The following is a 21,539-nucleotide window of genomic DNA, read 5'->3' as shown; positions in this document are numbered from 1 at the left end:
AACTAAGGTAATTTAGAAGAGGAAGGATGGAACAGATCCATAATCAGAACACTGCCTAATGCTCTGGGAAATAGTCTAAATACAGTTCATGAGCTGTGGCGGAGAATGGAAGGTTTCAGTTACAGATCTTTATTTCCACATAGAATCAGGCGATTTCCTTCCCTGTCCACAAGCAATGAGAGGGATTTTTGTGTTCCTGCGTGACACCAGCCCTGCGTCCCATGACAGAGGAGGCAAAATGCTTCTCCTCACCCCCAGCTAACGCTGGGAACAGCAGCGTGCCGCGATGGCTGGGCATGGCTGAGGCGGGCACATCTCAGGCCGCCACAGCACTGAGGCGCTGAGGGGCCCCTCAAAATGGCGCCTCTCCCCTCAGGTCTCCCCACAGCGGCCGGCCCGTTCTCTGGTGAGCCACCCCGCTCAGGAGCCTTTTTGGGGCACACTGTCGGGCTATGAAGGAGCAGGACAGTTGGGTCTGTCCCTGAGCAACGTCTGTGAAATGGCAGCAGCTCTAATGTTGAGAGGAAGTGCGGGAGGAAATGTGCTCCGCCCTGTCAGGTGGGTCTTCGCGCTGCACACGGGAGCCCCGCTGTCCTCTCCCCACACAGCAATTCTGTCATCCCCTTCTGTGCTGGCCAGGCTTTCTGCTGACAGTTACCAAACAACTATAAAAGTGCTGCCATTTGAAATATGCTTCGTGGTGGGGATTGCTGTTAACCCCTTGCCTGCTTTTCTCTCAGCATTTCTGATGCTGGGCACCTGCCCCTTCAGGCCACTGCACCAATAAAAAAAATCCACCTAGGCACGTCCATATCATGTTTTTACTTATAAACACAACAAGGCCATATTCCAGTTAACCATATTGTTAAATTCCTGGTATGGCCCCACCAGAGCACCCTAAAACCACCTGGGTACGGCTGAGGGCTATCTTTGAGCCTGAAGTCAGTCAGGCCATGGGCACTATTTGGGAGATCATGTGGAGAAAAGTACAAGATTTCAGACATAAAAGATGCTGAGAGCATTTATTTGTTCATATGAACACCACCAGTGCTCCCATAACGCATCATTCCCCCAGCAGGTGCTGTTGGGCTCTTTTAGTGACTGCAGCTGTCTGTGAGGAGAGCAGGACAAGTGCTTGGGGAGCTGTTACTGTGATCAGGTGTTGCCCGAAAGTAATTTATCTGGGAGGGGAAGAAGTGGCTGTGCTGTTCTCCAAACATAGTCTCTGGCAGCTGGGCTTTTCTGGCTTGATGCCTCAAATGTCCACTGTGGCACAGAAGCTGCAAGATGGAGCCCATGCTAGCAGTGGCTGCAGTGACCACCAGGCTGGGCAGGCCTCCTTTACCTGTTGCTGTGTGTGCCTGGTGGTACCAGGCAGCAGAAGATCAGCGCACACTCCAGGAGGAAGCTGGACCACCACACTGGGTAGGTGTGTGAAATATCCATGAAGTGAGAAATGTTGTTGAGCCCCTGAACAACAACAAAACAGTCCCCATGTAGTTGCTGCTTGACAAGGAGGTCAGTTTTTTCTTTGATGTTAGTGGGAATTACATTTTGCACATATAAAGGAGAGAACAATTCCCTAATGAATCAGAAATTATTGGCAGCGAACCTTTGTGTCAGAGGAGTTTTGGCTATTCGTCCCTTGCTCCTCAAAGGGCTGCTTTTCCATATAGGAAAGGACTTGCATGGAAGTGGCTTGAACTGATGAAAAGTTAACGAATCTGGGAGAAAATTACCGGTATGTTTGTGTCAATTTCATATACAAATATACATTCAGATCTACCTTTGCTTTCTCATTTGAAAACAGGTAAATAGTACTATGAACTCCTTGTCAGGGTGACTGTGTGGATCAAATATTTTGAGAGGGCTGCATAACTGCTGAAAATACTTATTTGGTAGTAAGCAGATCTTGTATGCTGTATCGCTGAATCTGTATTGTCATGAGAGGAAAAGCTGTAATTTTTCTATAAAAGATTCTGAGACCAGTGCTGATATGCTGTGATGTGCTTAGGAAAAAAGAAGATACTTATGGAAGAGGTTGTATGCTCTACATCCTTTGGAGTGTATAAGAACATCAGAGTGTACTCAAGTCTCTTCCATTCTTGGAACATTGTAGGTTTCAGACATTAAAGTTCAAAGCCTATAGATATATAGGGAAGGAGAAAGAAAACTAGTGTGTTTAGGTAGCGGTTTCTCAATCTGATGATTTTGGACAGAGAGATCATCTCCAAAAAGAGGAAGAAATTCAGTTCTAATGTATTTGAGCAGATAGATTTGTATGGGTTACTCTTCAGGGCAGAATACATTTTAAAAAAAAAAAAAAATCCTTTTCTGAAAACTTATTCTTAGCCTGGTATTTGCTTAGTAGTTCAGCTTTTCTTTAGACCAGGCTTGCAACTTAAATAGAGTTTAGACTGCAACCTCAGCTCTCGGTCCTCTATGCAGAGATCTTACAGATTTATGCCACACCTTTTTATATTTATATATTTCATAAAATTGATTAAAAAAAAAAACAACTAACGAAAACATTTAAGGACAGACAGTCTAACTGTAATATTTCTGTCAGCATCCATTCTTTTGTCCTTTGGTTCTGCTCTTCCATGTGGTTCCGATTTTGATAAGAACAGGAGGAGGCAAATGGAGAGAGACATGTTTTCTAGTCCATGCCTCAGCATTAATAATGTAACAAATTAAGAATCTCCTCTAAGGGCTGTTCCCTTATGATGACAGCCCAATGTGCCGTATTTCCTACAAAACTTTGGTTTATGACTAATACTCTGGTCAGGTGCTACACATACACTCATGTCCAAATGACATTAACAATGGAGATGTATTCCAAGCTTCACATAGTCTTTTTCTTTCTGTTTCTTCTTAGAACATATATACCTGTGTGTGTGTATACATGTATGTATGTGTGTGTATATATATATATATATCACTCCAACTAAAGGATTTCTTTTTTCTCATCTCGTGGGCCACTAACAGACACACACGCCCTATCAAGCTGTGTGAAATCTTTCCAGCAAGACCTAAAAACATGTGATATCCTCTTGGATTCATGTTTCATGTGGAATCTCAAGCTGAGAGAGGCCTCGGGGTAGAGTGCGAACTGACAGGGGGATGGTGAGGCAGTCGGGATTGTGTAGGCGTGCGGAACTGAGGAACCAGGGCAGCTCAATATGTTTTTAATGAAACTAATAAATACAGCCATTGAGTGAATAGAGCTGATTGACACAGGGAGTTCCCAGTTCCCCCTTCCATCTGCAGCCTTTTCAGTAGCAGAATGGAGTAAAGAAATTTAAAACTAAACTGGCACATGTATTTTCAAAGAAATGCTATACAAAATTGCTAGCAAAATAATGGATAAGAGAAAAAATGTTCTTTTTCTACAAAAAGCGTAACAGGGTTTTTGATGTTCTTTCCACAGAAAAGAATCAAACCCTCTCTCACTGTTTCCTCTGAGCCAATGGAAAGATCAGTAATGGAATAGCTGAAAAAAAAATTCAAAGTTTAAATTGTTTTTCATTATCATTTTTGTGACGGGGAAAAAATTGCTAGGAAAAAATCAGTTGTCTCACTGCTTCAAGAAAGAAAAAATAGAAGTGAGCTTTGAAATGTCTTGATGATAAAGAGAGAGCATTTCCAAGGGAAAATGCAGCCCAGATCTAATTACAGAAAGGAGTTTGCGGCCACACAGCTCTGACCTCATCACATCCATGCCGTGCAGGACCAGGCAGTGCATTGTCTAGCACTGGGTCAGAGTCAAGTCTGGGTAAAAGAGTGCCTACATTTCCATGTGCCTGCTTTTCCCCCCTCCATCAGCAAGTACAGCCAGTATAACAGTGACTATATGTAGTTCCAAAAGATGGGAATGGGGGTGATGGATGACCTTGAGCATAACTGAACTGAAGTCAGCGTGGTATATTTTGAGGTAGGGAGTGAGGCAGAGGAGTTGTTTAAAAATAGGTAGGTGGATGGCTAAAAATAACTGCTATCAATGTGTGCCACAAGCTTAAAGATAATAACAGGTGAAAGCAGAGTGTGTGACGGGGAAAGGGTACTTGATGTAATGGGTATTTCTGAAGAATGAGGGAGAGTCCAAATTCAGTGTGATATTGTAATGCTCTAAACTAGGGCAAGCACAGGTTAGGTCACAGAGTGAGGGAGGAGGTTGGGAACTCTACAGCTGCAAGGCACCACTGGATCTATAAAGATAAAATTGTAGTAGATGGAGGAAAAAAATAAACAAACAAAAAAAACAAATAGTGAAACGTGTATATTAATGGTTAACAAGAAGTAATGTTATGGAGTGGGAGAAAATAAAAGGGGCCACAGCATAACTCTGAGCAACCTCCTCTGGGGAGGAAGCATACCAAAGAGTAGCTTGCCAATATTAAAATGTGGAAAGGGGGCATTTTCTTCTAAAAAACACAAAATCTGATGGAGACTAGTCAACAAGCCGCAAAACTGCAAGTAGGGATACTCATAGCCTCAGTCTCAGCAGGGAGTTATTGTTTTTTTTCCCTTAGTAACTCACAGTGATCACAGACAGCATACAGTAGATTTTAAAGACTAGATTATCTAATGCGTGTTTCTGTGCCTTCCCACCTCACGCCCTAACATTACACTGAAATGTTTTCAAAGAAATTCTTCTTCCTGCTGTTCCCTTTTATAACTCCCTCCCTCAAAACTGTTGTTATGGTAACAGTTTGGCTGTTTTCTTGCTGCTGTGGATATATGCAGAAGATTCCCACACTATTGCCCAAATGATAGCCTAGAATACCTCAAAGTGTCCCTGAGCTGCTTAACCTTATACCTTGCACATGCAGAAATCAAGGAATCTAATTAAAATTGCAAGGGGGAGAGGGGAGGAACAGACACTACTCCTTAGAGGTTTGACTTAAATGTATGCACAAATCTTTATAGGGACAGAGCCTCCAACTCCCACACAAAAGTCAAAACGCTTATATATTCATACATAAAACAGAAAGGTTATTTATATTTGAGAAATAAATTTGCCAGAGCCTGATTTGCAATGGCTAATATTCTTATTCTATAACCAGAGTAGTCTTGCTGGCGCTGTCCGAATCCCACAAATACCCAAATTAAACTAAACTAATTTAAAACAGATTTTTTGTAACTCTCACTTCTGAATTGGGGACCTAAGTTGCACGGTGTGATATGCCAAGTGGGCAGCGGAGATGAATTCTGACAAGTCAAGTACAAATGTATAATCCAGGGTCACGCTCACTAGTATCAATGTAAGTTTTGTCTTAACTGGATCAGAGCCCCTCTGGGCAAGTATGTTGAGACTGCTTGTTACTGTCAGAGTATTTTTTAAAAGTACAGAAAGAGGAGTCAAGGAGAACAGAAATCTTACTAGTCCCCCAAAATAATTAATTAAGCACACCCTCCCACTTGTTTCCTTTGTTCTAGGAAACCTTCTTTTCAATTAGGCAGTTTTAATCAGATGAGTGTTTTTTGCAGATACAGGCAGTTTGTACACTGGATGTCTCAAGTTTGGCTATCAAGTGATCTTCAGGATTTATGCCTCCTAGGGATTATCAAGCTGTGAATTTTGTGATAGAACAGACTTTTGTAAGTAATACGTATAAGCACATCAGATTATCTTTTAGAAAGTGATTAGACAAGTATTTCAAATAAAATGTATTCAGTCTTGCGATTCTGCAATCTTGATATTCTGCAGATCACGTTTCTAGAACCGTGTTTCCCGGAGCTCAGATCCAAACTCACTGCTTCTGCCAACCCTAAGGCTTGGTCACGTTTCTGTGAAAATCAGAATCATTGCATTGGTTTCACAGACAACATGTGCAGTCTCTAAATGTCTGATTGAAATATATGACCTCTTTGTTTATGTATTTTTAAACTATTGGCAACATTTTTCCAAATTTGCAATATATGGGAACGTACTTTATGGTGGTCACAAGCAGACAAAATTAGATAATTTTCAAAAGATGCCCTGGAGACTTAGGAAAGATAAAGTTTTACATGGCAGTTTTATTTCTTCTTCCTTTTGTTGTTTTATTTGTTATTTGTGAAGCAGTTCATTTATAGAAGACAAAGATCAATGAAAATGCCAGGCACAATGTTACGTATATTTTGACCTCAGGCTTCCAAAGAAATTGAAATGAATCAAAAGAACAAATTCTTGTTAAAATTTTGGGAATGTTTTGCTATTTTTATAACCTACATGTATTCCTCTACCTTATTTAAATAAGCCGTCTCCTTACACCTACCATGTTTAGGAAAGACAAAAACTTTGCAAAGATTTATTATACATAATAGGGAAAAAAAAAGTAGTGGGAAGAGGGGGAAAAATGAGGGAAAAAAAGCAAGAAGGAAAAAAGAAAGAAAGAAAAAGAAAACAGAATTAAAGAAAGCATTCATCTGTAGAGCTGCAGAAGAGAAGAACTAGCCTCCAGTTCAGGAAAGACTTCCTTTTCTCAAAGAGGTGATTAATCAAGTGCTTGAAGTTAAGCACACACTTATGTGCCATGCAAAATTAGGATATAGGAGGAAATTATGTGCTGAGTGGAACATCCTGATTTTATTTCCTAAAATGTCTTTTCTTTAAGATCTTGTCTGTTTTGTCTGACAGGAAAATTGATAATCACAGGACAAAATCGATCTAGGCTCTGGAGAAACTGATTGGCAGCAGGTCAGCGGAGGCATATCCTGCACTGGGGGCTAATTGGTGGAAGTTAGTTCTGCAGTTAAGGAATATGCTGGGGAAGACTGTGAGACCCAGCATTTGTATTGCGGATTTTATTAGCACAGGGACAGAAACTAGGAACAGATCCTCATTCTTTGCATTCATCCTCAATTGCAAGTATCTGGGTGCTAGGAAAAAAAAAAAGGGAGAGATTCTTATTTATATTCTGGTAGCTTTGTATAGCTTTGTGTAAAAGTGCTTTCATGTTAGAATTGAGGAAAAAAAATGCACTGAATTATAAGGTGGTAGAAATAGCTCTTCTGCAAATGTGAATCTGTCCTCAAATAGAATAGCATTATTAAAAAATAAAGGGGTGAGAGAGGTTTAAGTTCAGGCATGTAATTGCTTTGCAGACATTCATCATTCAAAAATAGTAAGAAAAAAATTTAGTGGGAAAAGATGATGTGATACACTAAAACGTTTACCCCGAGGTAAATCAGGAGTAGTTCTCCTTGAGATTGGTGTAAAGTGAGCTTAGAGCAAGATAGGATTCTGAGATAACATTTGCTCAAGTTACCTCTTTTATTATTGGAAGGATTGTCAGCCTCAGCCAGGTCTATTTGGAGCTGCAGTGCAAGAGGATAAAGGCTGAAAGGGAGAATGCTTCAGAACTAATTAACAAGTTACCAGCTGAGTGGCTCTCATTATTTTGAAATGTAAATGCTGTTGTTGATTAAATCTGGACCATTAGCTCTGCTCTGTGATAGAGGAAGTTTCATCAGAAGTGAAAAAAGAGGAAGTAAGGAGCTTTGTGTTGTTGTGATTGGCCATTGAAATCGCTGATCCACTGGGGAATGTCACAGGAATGTACAGACAGCTGAAAACATGAGCTTTTAGACTTGAATTTATACTCTGCAACTGAAACTATGAGACTGTAATTCTCTTCAGATTATGCAGAAAGGGAAAACATGACTTATACTGACCAGCAGTTCCCAAACAATCAGCGTAATGTCAAGACAAATTCCTATTCAGCAGGATATTGGTAATGCTTCATATATGTGAGTTCTAGTGCTGAACAGACTAAAGTTTCTTCTCAGATCATTTCCATAGATTTTTAACTACTCCAGATGCCTGAAGTTGCTATTTGTGAAATTACATTTTGCATGTGTAAAAAGACATGCATAGTGTATTTATACACCTTCCCAATTGGCTTGCACAAGAATAATTGTCTAATTTAAACAATCATTGAAGGGCACTATTTTTTGTATATAGAAGGCCAAATTCTATCCTGGTTATAGAACAGGATGAAGGAAAAACATAGAAGTTAGCAAAAAAAAAAAAAAAACAAAAAAAAAACACATGGCTAACAATGCTGTCCTTTCAAAACTCCTGGTTGTGTGGTGTGGATTTCTAGTTTTGAAATACACAGTCAACCTCTTCTTGACCCGTGTCAGGGATCCAAGGCCATTCTTTTGGATTTTGCAATCCACTTTTCTTGTCTACTTCCCAAGTGCAGCAGGGAACTCTCCAGGCATTTCATTACCATCAATTCCAGTGATCTTCTCTCTACCTCAGGACAGTATTCTTGTGAGTAGTTACCTACATAGTGAATGACCAGAGGACCAATAACATGTTCTGAAGTGTTATTCCACAGCTATGCACCTCAGCCACCCTGCCAAATGCATCATACTCTGTGTACTATGACTTTCATGCAAATATCAAGTAGTACTTCTCATAAAATTTGTGGTGAGGGCTTTGGATAAGTTTGGATAAGTTGGCCAAACTTGCAATTACGGAGTTATTTCCAACTCCACTATACTGATTATTGCCCAAGCTCTTGGACCACAGAGAAAATCTTTATGCTATTTAAAAAGACACACCCCTGGAAGAACTGGAAAGCCTCATTAAATATTGGCTAGGACAGAAAATCATTTCTCCCTCTAATTTAGCAAGAAACTATTGTGTACTTTTCTCCTCATTTTGTCCAGGTAAACAGTTGAGTTTTATTTCACCCATTCAAGAAACAGAGCATTCACCCCTAACATAAAAATGTAGGTTTGTATCACAGTAGCATCAAGAAGCACTAATTAGGAGCAGGATCCCTGCTATGCCAGGTGATGCACAAACTTCTGAATGAAAGTCTCTGATAAAGATGTTGGCTTCTAGTTAAAGATAAAACATCAGCAGCTGGGGTAGAAGGAGATAGGAATTTAGGGGAATGCTTCATTACAGAGACCAGCTATGCAAATGTAAAATGGGTGATAATTTTGAATTCTCAACCTTTACCAAGCTAAGTAACGTGATGCCAATAGGACAGGAATATCATATGTTCCTTTCAAATGCCTTATCTTGTCTTTTGGCTTTATCAAGTGACTAGCAGTTGTTTTCGTTGAAAAAGAAAGAAAAGAAAACAGAGACTAAGCAAACCAGATGCTTTCCATGCGTGTTTAGTAAAACGCTACTGTAGCATTATCCCAAATGACTTACACCCTCTCAAACAATGATAGCTCTAGGAAAAAGCAAATATTGACACTCCAATAATGTTTGCCTAGCAATCAGTGAGCAATATACAGCACTCAAGGTGTCTTTGTTACAGTAATCAATTAGGAAAATGGAGAATTGAGGTCCTCCAATTAGAAATATATGATAAATGCTGACATTACGGAAAATATCCACTCTACAAATCTTTTGGAAGCTATGCATTTATCTGTGTCTCAGTCAGTACCACTTGAAACTGTCACTCCAGTTGATTACCTCCCAGTATCTGTACCTTCCATTTTAATGTCATCTTCCACCTGTGAAAACAGATGTCATCACACTAGATCCACACAGCATCCACCTAGTCCTCTGTTCTGCCTCCAAAAGTGATTAGTACCAGCTTTGTCAGAGGGCATCATCGTGCGGCTGAGAAGATACTGAAAATATGTCCCCTGGGAATGTTTCTTCCTATTCCCATTAACTGCACAGTGTCCTGACGTAGGCTTAATACACTTGGATTAGATGACATCCATTTTCTTCCTGCAAGCACTTGCTTCCTTTCTCTTTGCTTAACTAATGCTAAGATTAGCCTTCCCATGTACCAAAACATTGGCATTTGAAATTAAGGGGCTGGCATCTTGAGTACGTTCTCCTTCGACACTTTGTAACGCCAGCAGTGCAAGGAGCTCAGCGTCCCCTCTTCACATGGTGAGAATTGGAGCTCAGCTCTTCTGTGTCACTGGGGTACCCAAAGCAGTTTGAGGAGATGAGCGACTCAAGCCCCAAACACGAATGAAAGACAGTTCCTGTTGTTTGTGCCTGCAGTGCATGGGTAGAACTTCTCAGAGGGGAGGTTCACTGTCCACTCCACAATTCCATCAGGGACAGATCGTTAGTCTGTTTCCTGTGTGCTATTTTCTGATTCTGATAGCATTCAAAAATGTCTCAACATCTAGCATTTTTTCCATTACAACCTCTGTAATTTGTCACTGCTTCTCCCGGGACAAATATTTGCTGTGGAAAGATGCATCTGATTGGCTCGTTTCTAAAGCCATGGCTTTCTCTTTTCCTTCTTTTCTGATAGTATCATTATTGTTTTTGGCAGCTGAGTCACGAGAAGATGTTACACAAAGGGTATTTACAGTATAATGAGGTTCAATGGAGTTGAAAGATAAAGTTCATTAGCCTCACATTTAAGACTATTAGAGCAGAGAGACTGTAGTGAGGCATTGTGTTTGTCATTTGCACAGTGTTTCTGAAAAGCAAACAGCATAGATTCTCTGGACGCTTACTGCCTTCCTTTCTAGCCTCCCAGCTGATTTTTATTTGCAACCGAGTCCAATATTGCGGACTGGAGATTGATGGAGCCATTCAGCGTAGTGTCAGCAAGTGTATGTAACCTCTGCTCTGACCAGCACCAAAGTTACCAGGAGAATGAATCGGAAAGGATTTGAGCAAAAGATGGTGTCGGTACCATAGTGACCGTGCAGTTGCTAAGGATGTGATTAGCACTCCGATTGCAGGACTGGGAGAGTTAATTGCTGTGTCCTCATTCCATTTCTCTAGGGGAATACCTGTTTGCCAATTATACAGGACCAAAAAAAAACCCTGCCTCTTGATTTCTACACCATCTGAAGCCAGCACCTGTTTGACCCTGAATATCTGCATTATTAAGCTAGAATACGTAACTATTATCCAGTAAGTGCAGGATATGCAATGCTAACAATTGCCTTGCCTATTTTTACATTTTTTTTAGCTATATTCCCCTTTCCCATGCACAGCACACGCTTGCTTTGCTCTGGAAGTTTGAGCTTTTTTTTGTTTTTGGTAAGTCTGAAATTCAGCTATTAAGCTGATGAAGGTTCAGGGAAATGAACTGAAATGTCTAGTGAGAAGAAAAATGGCACTGTAAAGACAGGATTAAAAAAAAAAAAAAGCCCATGGTAATAGAGATTGATCACTCAGTCTGACCATGGCCTCAAATAAAACTGATTGAATTTAACATGCTAGGTTACAGTTAAGAAGCTGCGTTGTTTCAGTGGGTATAATATCGTTTCAGATTATCATGGGGAGCCATTTATTTATTTTTGCATTTGTGAGTCATTTAGTCAGTCCCTTTATGTGAGTGAAAATACGTTTATTTTCCCACTCCCTGCTGTTGTGTATTCTATTAATATCACACTAGTTGAAATAGATGGGCACACTAGAAACTACTTGGTGTTGAATTTGTTTTTCAGATTTCTTTTTTTCTTCTTTTTCTTCTTCAGGCACCTATTTTTATAAACCAATTCAAAAGCCTGGAGGTACTTATAATACAAGCTTAGTTCTCCTCCATTTTTAAAACACTGGCCTTAACCCCACAATAACAACCCACAAGGATGTGTAAGGTCTGTGATGTCTTTTATCCCTTTCAGGAAAAAAAATGGAGATGACACTGTATTTCCCAAGCTTTACTAAACAAAGCATCTGACACTGAGAAGTGCCCCCTATTTGATATATACTGCTTCTGTTTGATGAAAAACAAAACAACAACAACAAAAAGCTGGAAGCTGTCAAAAGCTGAAGTGAATAGAAAAGGAGTGTGGCTGTGAGATATTCTGGTCCCTGCAGTTTACCAGCAGCCACAGTTACCACCTCCCTTTCTTCACCAAGGACATTCTTTGTAGCTGCTACTACAGATGCTGCTGCCCCTTTCCTCATGGCAAAAATTAATGGGACACAGGTAAATTTGGACCTTTCTATGCTCCTCATAACTGCTTGGAGTTGTTTTTCTTTGCTCTGTCCTTCCTATGGCTCCATGTGGATTTTAGTGAAGCATGGAAAATGTAATCAGGGATCTCGTGCCATGTCATGCTGGTGCTGTATGTGCAGACCAGAATGAGACTACTGAAGAGCTTATTATCTAAAGGGATGGGGCAAAACAGGTTTACAAAGCAGAGCAGTGGAGAAAATGAATGTGAAGTGCTCCCAGTTGAGCTGAACAGTTCCCAGTGGAGGTGACAGAAGAGAGCTTGAAGTCCGAGAGCCTGAGTAAGATCTGACTTTTAAATCTGACTCAGCTGGTTTTGCTCACATTGACAGAGAGGGGAATTAGAGCGCTTATACTTGATGGGGGCAAGCAGATTGTATTGGGGTCACCGGGTAGTTGTTTGTGGGCTCCTGACTTACGCTATTACTGCTTTCTGTAGCAGAGGCAGGATGGCTCCCAAAATGAGATCCTCCACCCCCCCTTCCTCAGCCAGCACGACCCCATTAGCTTGCAGCAGACATCAATCAGGGTGCTCACCTCTGCCTGTGACAGAGCAGAAAGCTTGCCCTAGTGCCCCTGGCTCAGCTCTCGCTTTGCCCCCCATTTGTCTCCCCATTATGTGCCACTCCCTCCTCATGCTGTGTGCTGTCTAGATAACAAGGTGTGCGCACTGTGGAAGTGCTGTCTGCATTTTAAATGTCACTCTAATGTCTTGTCCAGCATGGCCCTGACCCATTGGTATTGGTCAGGTATTAATACATAAATCCATTGGTATTAATACATAAATCCTCCCCCTTTAACAATAAAGGAAGGGTGGAGTGGTCATGACCCTCTGATACATATTCCCACCCTTCCCGGGAGTCTTCAACCCCAGCTCGTCACTCCAGGGTAGAATTTGTATTACCTACCATCTTTCAAGTGCAACCTCAAAAGCTTTCTCTATGTGGGAAAGTGCCTCTGTCTCTTTGTTCTTTCTTGGTCCTATATTTTGATCCACATGTAATCCCTCCCCCCATCCCCACCATCAGGGGTGGGCAGTAATTTTGAAAGGGCAGTAGTGATCAATCACTTGTACATGCTTCAGATAGATCAATGAATATGTCAGTTTTGCCAAAGATACCGTTGGACAGTAAGCAAATGTTATATAAAGGCAAAGAGCTACCTAGACTGCTTCGCTGGCTTAAGCAAACAGATAAGCAGACGTAGCCAAGCTTCATGGAGGGATGAGCTAAAAAGCCCGGTCACGGAGAGCAATAGATAGGAACAACAGATTGGGGGAGAAAGCAGGAAATTAAGAACAGCTATATTAGTGCCAGTCCTACTTTCCTTAAAGTATGAGGGAGATGTGTCAGCATCTCCAAATAAGAGCAGGATCAAGACATGAGAACTTAAGCCCCCATTACCTACCACTTGTGCTGGTTATCCACGTATTGCCTACTCTTTCAGTTGCTTTATTCATCTGAGGAAACAACCTGGTAAAAGATTTTATGCATCTTTCTTAGAAACATGTCCACTGTGTCTGGGTGGTTTTGATCTGGGACAACTTTCCTCAGGTGCAATATCAGTGGTATCATCTGATGAGTCATCTTTTATAGCAGCACTTTTTGAAGGTGTTCTGCTTTCTAATGCTGCGTATCTTTTATTAAGTCTTTTCCAAAGTCCTGCGGCCCCTAGGAAGCCAATTAATAACACATCTCTTTTTAAATATATGTGCCAGAAACCCACACATTCAGCATATCAAGCACAGGGGCTTAACATCAGTTCTTAAACTGTTGGCAGAGATCCTAAAAATAAGCACCAGAATTTTCAAGAGGGATGAAGACTAAAGAGCTTCAACATTACATCAAGGAGTGAGGTATTTGGTCCTTTTGAGAAGCCAGAACATAACAAGAGACAGGGCTTATAACGCAGGACTTAGTTTCTAGCCTGTGTGAAGTGTGCTGTTTCTTCAGTAATCTCAGGATTTTGCACCAGTTTCTCTTCAGAGTAATATTCATCCAGTAGAGGACTGGGCTAGGGTCTGGGAATTTTCAGCACCTCTTATTGTTCTATTCTCTTGGCTATAGTTTCATGTTAAATAAAATGAAAGATGGGGAGGGAGAGTAAAAAGACAGGGAAAAGAGGAAGTCATGGTGACCAGATTAATGAAGCAGATTGTGATCTCATGAAAATGAGACAGAAGAGCCAGCAGTTATTATGGGGCACCATATTCATTCTGTCCTAGAATATGTCCAAACGGGCTTGACAGATCCTCCCCAGGAAGAAGAGTCCCTGAATTTGTTTGTATATTTACACAGAGATGTAAGTGTAATTGTTACAGGACTGCACAGTCCTGGGTGACAGGGAAATTGCTGCTGTGCTCTATGACTCTGTCGTGTAACCACTGCTCTGCGCCATAAATCATTGCCCAGTTACATTGTTCTACTGGAGAAACTTCTAATACTGCCCTGAAAACACAAAAAAAAAAATAATAAAAAAATCCATACTATTTGGCTTTCAGAGAGCAAAGTGTGGCTGTGCCTGGAAATTTACTTCCCTGGATACACTCTATACTAACAAAGCATGTTCCTTCTGTGCTGGCAGATCTCAGGAGGGAAGAGCATTCGGTATTTCTTAACTTGGGATCACACTGGTAGGAGTGGGCCTGGTTTTTTTTGTTGTTTCTTTTTTCTTTGAGTATCAGTCTCCTAAGAAACAAAATGGGTAGGAAGAAAAATAGCAACTAGGCTAATAACAAAACTAGGGGAAATCCCAGCCTGAGTCATTGTAGGAAAGGGAATTAGCAGTCCCCCTGAGCCTTGTGACACACATATTCAACAGAAGATGTTGTTCTCGGTTATCATCCTGCCACCTGCTGAAGATGCAGGGTATGTCCTTACCAGCTCTTCCTAAAGCTCCCTGCTTGCTTCTCATTCTGCTTACTTATAAGAAAACACTGTTTTAAGAATTGAAGAATGAGACAGTCCTTTCTTCTGCAGGAAAACGTGCTGCCTTTGTTCTAAATGCCCTGCAGGTTCTTTCCTTGTTTGTGTTTTTTTTTTTTTTTTTTTTTTAGAGCTTTCATTATGTATATTACTTTAATTAATATGCAGTATAAGTTATGGATTGATATTGGCTCTTACTTTGTATAGTACATGGCTGCTCAGCAATTGACCTTTTCTCAGTATCCTGTTGTGGTTTTGGTTCAGTTCTTCTCTAGTGGTAATGCAATTGAGTCTGCTATGTCTAATAATTCTAATAATTTTCACAGAAAACAGTAACACAACCAAGCAGCAGAATTAACGAAGTCTAGTTTCCTCTGAAACTGTGTTTCTGCCCACACAAGTCTGTAACCCAGTTGTCAATTTCCATCATGTGTGCCAGAAAACACCCTCAAATTTCATCTGCTTTCTCTTAGAGAGTCCTTCCCCCCACCACCCCCCCAGTTCGTTTTTAAAAGAACATATTACTGGCCTCATCACACACCCCCTTCCCTCTCAAAGGTGACAATGTGGACTTCTGTATGCCACCCACACACTTTTTTTCTGGTAGGAGCTTCTCATTTTTGTGACCTTTCTCATGTTGCCAGTTTGGCAGAAGGCAGCCAGCAGGTTCAAGGGTCACTATGGAGAGGTTGAGAGGTAGGCAGCATGATCTCTTAAGCTGTATTTCTACAGAAAGAGAGGATAAAAACACAACATAATTAGAGTCCAAATTTTTTTGTCCATGGATATGTGTTTTTGGAGGCATATTTACACCACAGAGCTGGTGATTCTGTAGAGGAACTACTGAGTGTACTCCAACATACTGCACAATCCTAACATTTTACCTAACCTAACCCAACATAACCAAAGAGCTAACATTTTACCGTGCCACATTGAAGATGATAGAAATGTTTTAGATAATAGTTAATTTATCTAGCTGGCTGTGAGAAGCTGGGGACTGTGTTTAACCAAGACAAAAATTCCCTTCTATTTTAAACTGCTTGGAAGCTTGCAGAGACTTTGACTCCCTCACTGTTCCCTGTTTTCTAAATTGGCACATGTTGCCAGCAGTGCCTGCTGCCCAAGCAGTAGATGGCATGGCTTCCTGGAGGGCTGTCAGCACAGGTCTTTTAATCAGTCGGGGATTTGTCATTGAATGAAAGAAATCTCGCTCAGACATCTTTCAAGTGAATGGTCTCTGCAGAATTCCCAGCACAAGTTACCGTGAGAAACTGGGTAAAAAGGTTTTAGAAATCAAGCTCTGATCACAAGCATGTTGGGATTTACAGGGTCAGATCCAGTATTGCTGAGGGCAGCAGAAGCTTTACTATGGATGTCAGGGAGTGCAGGATTAAGCCCATTGCCACTTAGCTCCCATAGTGAAAGAAACCTTAGAAATTTCTGAAGTATAGTTGATGTGCTGGACTAATTTCAAGCTTAAATTTGGACTAGTCTGTACAGCAAGTTTAACACTGTTTTAAACTCTAGTGAACTGTCTTTTCTCCTAAAAACAAGGCATTAAACAATATATATACATACACACTTAACGTATTGGAGGTATGGTGCTGTTTTGCAAATTCTCTTCCTTATTATCTAGAAGAAATGACTGCTCACCAAAGAGGATTATTTTCCACTCTTGTGTTTGGAAAATGCTGCTGTTCTTTAGTGAAGAGCCCTTGCAGACACTCAGGCTTTTTTTGAGGTCAGAACTCTGCACGACGTGCTGCAGTTTGTTGCTGGCACATCATCATATTAATGCTTCTGGTAGGTTTCTCTAAAGCATCTCTGTGTTTTGAAGCTGAGGAAGAAGTGGAGTGCTGTAGCCCCATGTCAACATTTGCTTTCAGGCATCTCAGGAAAACCTGCTGCACTTTATATAGAAGTCTAAGGTCTTTGTCAAAAAAAAAAAAAAAAAGTGACCTTTAAGCAGTGTGTATGTCAGTAGAACACCTGTTAAAGATACTTGCAAGTGTTTTTCATGTTTGTTTTTTTTTTTTCTAGAAAAGCAAAATGGGAAATCAGCACTGTACTACTAAAAAAAACTATGTAAGACAAATGTTATAGACAAAAAATATTGATTAGCACTAGAGCACTGTGTGTTTTTAAAGTAGACCTATGCTTAGGAACTGTTTCTTTTCATTTGAAGCCATTTTTCATTTTAAAGCTCAGTGGCGCGGTCTGAATGTGGCAGGCTAGCGAGCAGGTCGCCAACTGAGGCTCAGAGTATCTGGGCCCATTCTGTGTTCCTGCAGTTCATCTTCCTAGGTACCCTTACGCAAGCTGTTTTTCTTTCCCCTCAGATTATGTGTGTTTTGTTAAGTAGTTTCTCTTGCCACTAAAAGCCTTTCAATAGCTGTGTGTTGGCCTCACTCGAAGTGGCACCAAATGAGGTACTACAAGTCACATGAAAGACAATATTTTTGCTGTTCAGAATCTTAGAACTCCAAAAGAGTTTTGCAGCAGGTGTTGTTGTACTTGATTGTACAGGGAGGTGAAATAAATTGTGTCTGCTTGCAGTAGGGGAAAGTGCCATTTCAGCCCATTCAGAAAATAAACAGTTTATTCTTTCAGCACCATGGCTGCTTTTACATCCAAATAGCCCCTCTGAAAGGACCTTCACCTGGCAGAGACCTGAAGAATAACCTAGCCAGATCTGTGGGACTGAGCAGCATGCCAAATTTGAGTGATCCTGAACATGCAGTAGACACAGGGTTAGAGCAAGTCTTGTTTCAACAGCTATCGTAGTTTAGAGGGCTCAGCTGGAGTTCCCAATTTTCCTTGGAAGGTAGTCAAAGAGCTCAATTTTCTGTTGATACCATAAAGAAAGTGTACAGTAGATAACATCAGATTCCTGCTAACCTGGATAAAAGCAGCGATATGGCTGGAAAAAAGGCTTCAGGAGCATCTTACCAATAAACCCTAAAGGAAGAGACAATTTCTGGAACTTGCTGTTTTCCAGTCCTAGGGGTGATGTGGGTCACAAGATCGATGACTAATGGGCCACTGTCTGACAAGCCGTTGTCTCTGGATCCTTGAGAGTCCATGGGATCCACACAACTATCTAAGAAATATAAGCCTATTGCCAAAGGCCTGTTTTTGCTAAACAAAACAAATATGTAAAAATATACATATCTATAAAACATGTATTTTCTGTGCCAAACAGGAAAAGGTTGAAAACTGAAGATAAAAGTACAACTCTGCAGTTTGAATGGGGACATGGAAGAAAAGAGCTTGAGACCTTAATGACTCAACCAGACAACCTGCCTGTCCCCAGTGTGCCCTAGAGGGCAATCCTAGGAGATAGATAGTCTTTCACTGGCCTTTTTTGTCATTTCTAATTTCTTTGATTCTGTACATTTCCACATTCTTTAAATAGAATAGGACTCCTATCAATCTCTTGATCTGTCCTCCTGGCACACACAGTGACAGTCCTCTGTGCAGATGGAGTCAGGGGAGTTTTAGTGCTGTATTTCGTTTTTTTGTTTTTTTTTTTTTTTTTTTTTTACCAAAAAAAAAAGCATGTCCAAACTGCTTTTGGATTCTCCGCCCCCATCATTCTGCTACCTCTTCCCATTTCTTTGCTGCTTACATTTCATGACTTCTCTCCTGCTTGTAAGATATATGCTTTATTTTATAATGTTTCTCATGCACTAAAACAAGTGCTAAGTCAAGCAGTTACCAGAGCTGGAGGATCTAACCTTCCTCCAATCGGCACAGCCATCATGTAATAGCCATCATGTTACCTTTAAGTATAGATTATTATTATTGAGCGTGTATTACCTTGGCTGTTTGCCCAGCATGTCCTTGATAACTGAGGGTCACAAAAAAAAAGAGTAATGTTCCAGTCCTACTTAATAAGACATAGGATCAGCATGATTAAAAAGGCCTTAGCATTCAAGAATCCTTTAAATTTGGCACACAAAATTAAATTTTAAAAGTGGTTTAAATTGCTTTTCATGAATAATTGCTATTAACCCTTATTCCCATTCTTGTCCCTTCACGAGACTATTATTGATCCCCTGTTCCTTGGTCACTAAGATATCGTTGGATAATGTGTTGGGGATTTCAGGCACTAACAGGTTTATCAGAGTAATGGAATTCTTTAGGTAGCAGGCAAAATGGATGAATGGATGCACAAGTGGCTTGATGCTGCCTCTGAGGTGGGAGTAATGCCAAGTAAGGCATTTTGGGTGTGATACTTTTAGGCAATCATTTTCCTGATGGAATTACATTCCCCTGGTGTGGGAGGGTTTGTTACCCCTGAGAATGACCCTTTTATAGTATTTCCTAGTAAACCGTTTGACACAACTTGCTTTCTGAGATTTCTACCCCCTTTAAGTGTTTTCAAAAATCACACACTGGTTAGTTCAGGACCATGTCCCGGGTAACTGGTGAAGAAAATGGCAAATTCAAAGACAGTTCTGATATCACAAGTGTTTGGCCACAGGGGATCTTGCTTATCCCAAGCAAGATTTATTTTTCAAGTAGAAGCTAAAGCATAGAACAAACAAACAAAAGCCCTTGATTTGTTTCTAGCTGAGGTAGCCTGGAAAGAAAGTTGCAATGTGCAAATCTAAGGAATATACAGAAATGGTGACTGAAGTGAGAAGAGAAAATCTGGAGTAAAGTGGCCTTTGTCATAGATTCCCATGTTTTGTGTTTAGGGACTAGGAATGTGGACTTTCTTGTGTTAGGTGATCCTCAGGCAAGGCTGGATGGGTATTTGAGAAATGGGAGAGATTGTATTTTCAAAAAAGGTCTGTCTCTTTCAGACACTCATGCAAAGGAACTAAAGCTAGCAATGATAACATTATTAGTCCATGTGTGACCTACATACGTCCTCTTTTCCTCTAAAGTCTTTGTCAGCACAATAAATTTCCATCATTTTTGCAAATATTCTCCCTCATCTATGTATTTTCTATTGTAGGTATTATGCAAACCTAACCAGCACTCCCTAAATTACATTGCCTTTGAGTCTTTCCCTGCGCAAGAGGGCATCTGTGATGGGGTGTAACTTGTGGTCAAGACACTGAGGAGAATTAAAAGGTGTGAGCATGACACTGCATTTGCTCTTACTGCTTGCCACAGGCTGCCTTGGGAACAGCACAATGGTATTGTTTGCCAGCTTTCAGAGAAGAAACTGGTTTTATGAATGCCTACCATGCGCATAAACAGACACTGTGAGATTTGGCAGACAGAAGCAAGTGATGACAGGTTGTGATCAAATTATTCCTTTATATTTTCTACCAACAAGGATCATCCAGATTCATTGGAAAGCAGATACTGGAAATAGAAAATGCATTTTAGAAAATACTTTAATCGAGAGTACCCAAGTTTGCTAATTCTAATGCCCAATCGTTTCAGCTTTAGAATTCTCTTTATTATCTTCATCTTTATTTTTGGTCCCTTCTCAGCTTAGTGGTTGTGAAGAAAGAAAAAGAAAAAAAAAGCAGCCTTGGCTAGCCATTTATATTGAAGCAGATCATGAGTGCAGCTTGTCATCAAAGCAGTGGGCTCTGCTGTATTATTTGTGCATGGTTTAACTGGAAAACCCATCTAGTCAAGAAAACCAAGCTCTAGATGAAGCCAAAATAAGGCACAGGGACTGAGACAAAGCTTACCAGGACCATGAACGCTTGTGGGTTGTAGGCTGAGGAAACCCGAGACCAACTCAGGATGCTTTGATTTCCATTCAGAGTCTGACCTTTCCATCTGAAGTTGGTCCCAGCTTACTTTGGAAAAAGTAGTTTTATCTAGAGAGATTTGAGACCTGAATGGCTAGGTCTTCTGTTGTAAATCAGTACCTTTCCATTTACAATTGTACGTGGGACACACTGAGACCATCTTTCTGTGTTTCTGAGCGAGCTTGTACCAGCTATGACTGCTTCTAATTTTGATACACAGTTAAGATGTTCGAGTCTGAGAGTTTTGTTCATACCCAGCTTCTCTTTTTCACTTGGAACAGAACCTACACCCAAGAAAAATGTTTGAGTGGACTTCTGGAGCATAAGCACTTTATCAGGAGATAACAACCAGGGAATAAGTGCCTCGCCCGGAAGGTGAGCTGACAGAGCTTGCTCTTACTGCTTGCTATACTCCCTTCAAAACTGCAGGTTTTTGATCTTGCATCATGTGCAGCTCCAAGAAATGAGGCTACACACATTCATTTAATAGTATAGCTCCCTCGTGATATCTTCGCTTTCCTTAATGAGGGCAGTGTTGCTAACTTGTTAGGAGCCTGAGGACTGTATGAAATTAGCATCACGTGTAGGAGAAATTAACAAAGAGGAGCTCCTTGCATGAAACTGAATGAGATCACTGATGGCCCTTCCTTCAATATTTATTTCTATATTAAGAAAGAAATATTAATAAGGATAATGTAGAACACTCTTACTCAAAACTCAGATGCCCTTGTTTTTATTCAGTAACCTGAATGACCAAAAGTAATTAATCCTTCTCAATAACAATTACACGAGTAAAGCAAGCATGATTTGGGTTAACTATGAAGGAGAAAGAGAAGAGACACTGGTATTGGTAAAATTATTGGGGAGAAATAACAATCAATAAAAGAATAAGTTTTGCATGATAAATTCGGTTGTGTTTACACATGAGTAAAGTGAAAGCCACACAATTGTCTCAGTAAGATAATGCAGTGCTTCTGCTATGAAATCAG

At 40.6% G+C, this 21,539-nt stretch overlaps 1 long non-coding RNA gene across 2 annotated transcripts in view; it reads left to right on the top strand.

The window, feature by feature from the left end:
* The first annotated feature begins 878 nt into the window (after positions 1-878).
* Positions 879-21,539, top strand: part of LOC119717550 (uncharacterized) — a 48,523-nt gene continuing 27,862 nt past the window's right edge. For both annotated transcript variants that reach the window (XR_011810710.1, XR_005267301.2), the window contains exons 1-3: positions 879-1,425; positions 19,794-19,912; positions 20,832-20,925. This is a non-coding gene — a long non-coding RNA (uncharacterized lncRNA). The remainder of the gene's footprint in view (positions 1,426-19,793; positions 19,913-20,831; positions 20,926-21,539) is intronic.

The sequence above is a fragment of the Anas platyrhynchos genome, chromosome 7, assembly GCF_047663525.1.
Source record: "Anas platyrhynchos isolate ZD024472 breed Pekin duck chromosome 7, IASCAAS_PekinDuck_T2T, whole genome shotgun sequence".
NCBI lineage: Eukaryota > Metazoa > Chordata > Aves > Anseriformes > Anatidae > Anas > Anas platyrhynchos.
This window is presented reverse-complemented; position numbering and strand designations above follow the sequence as displayed.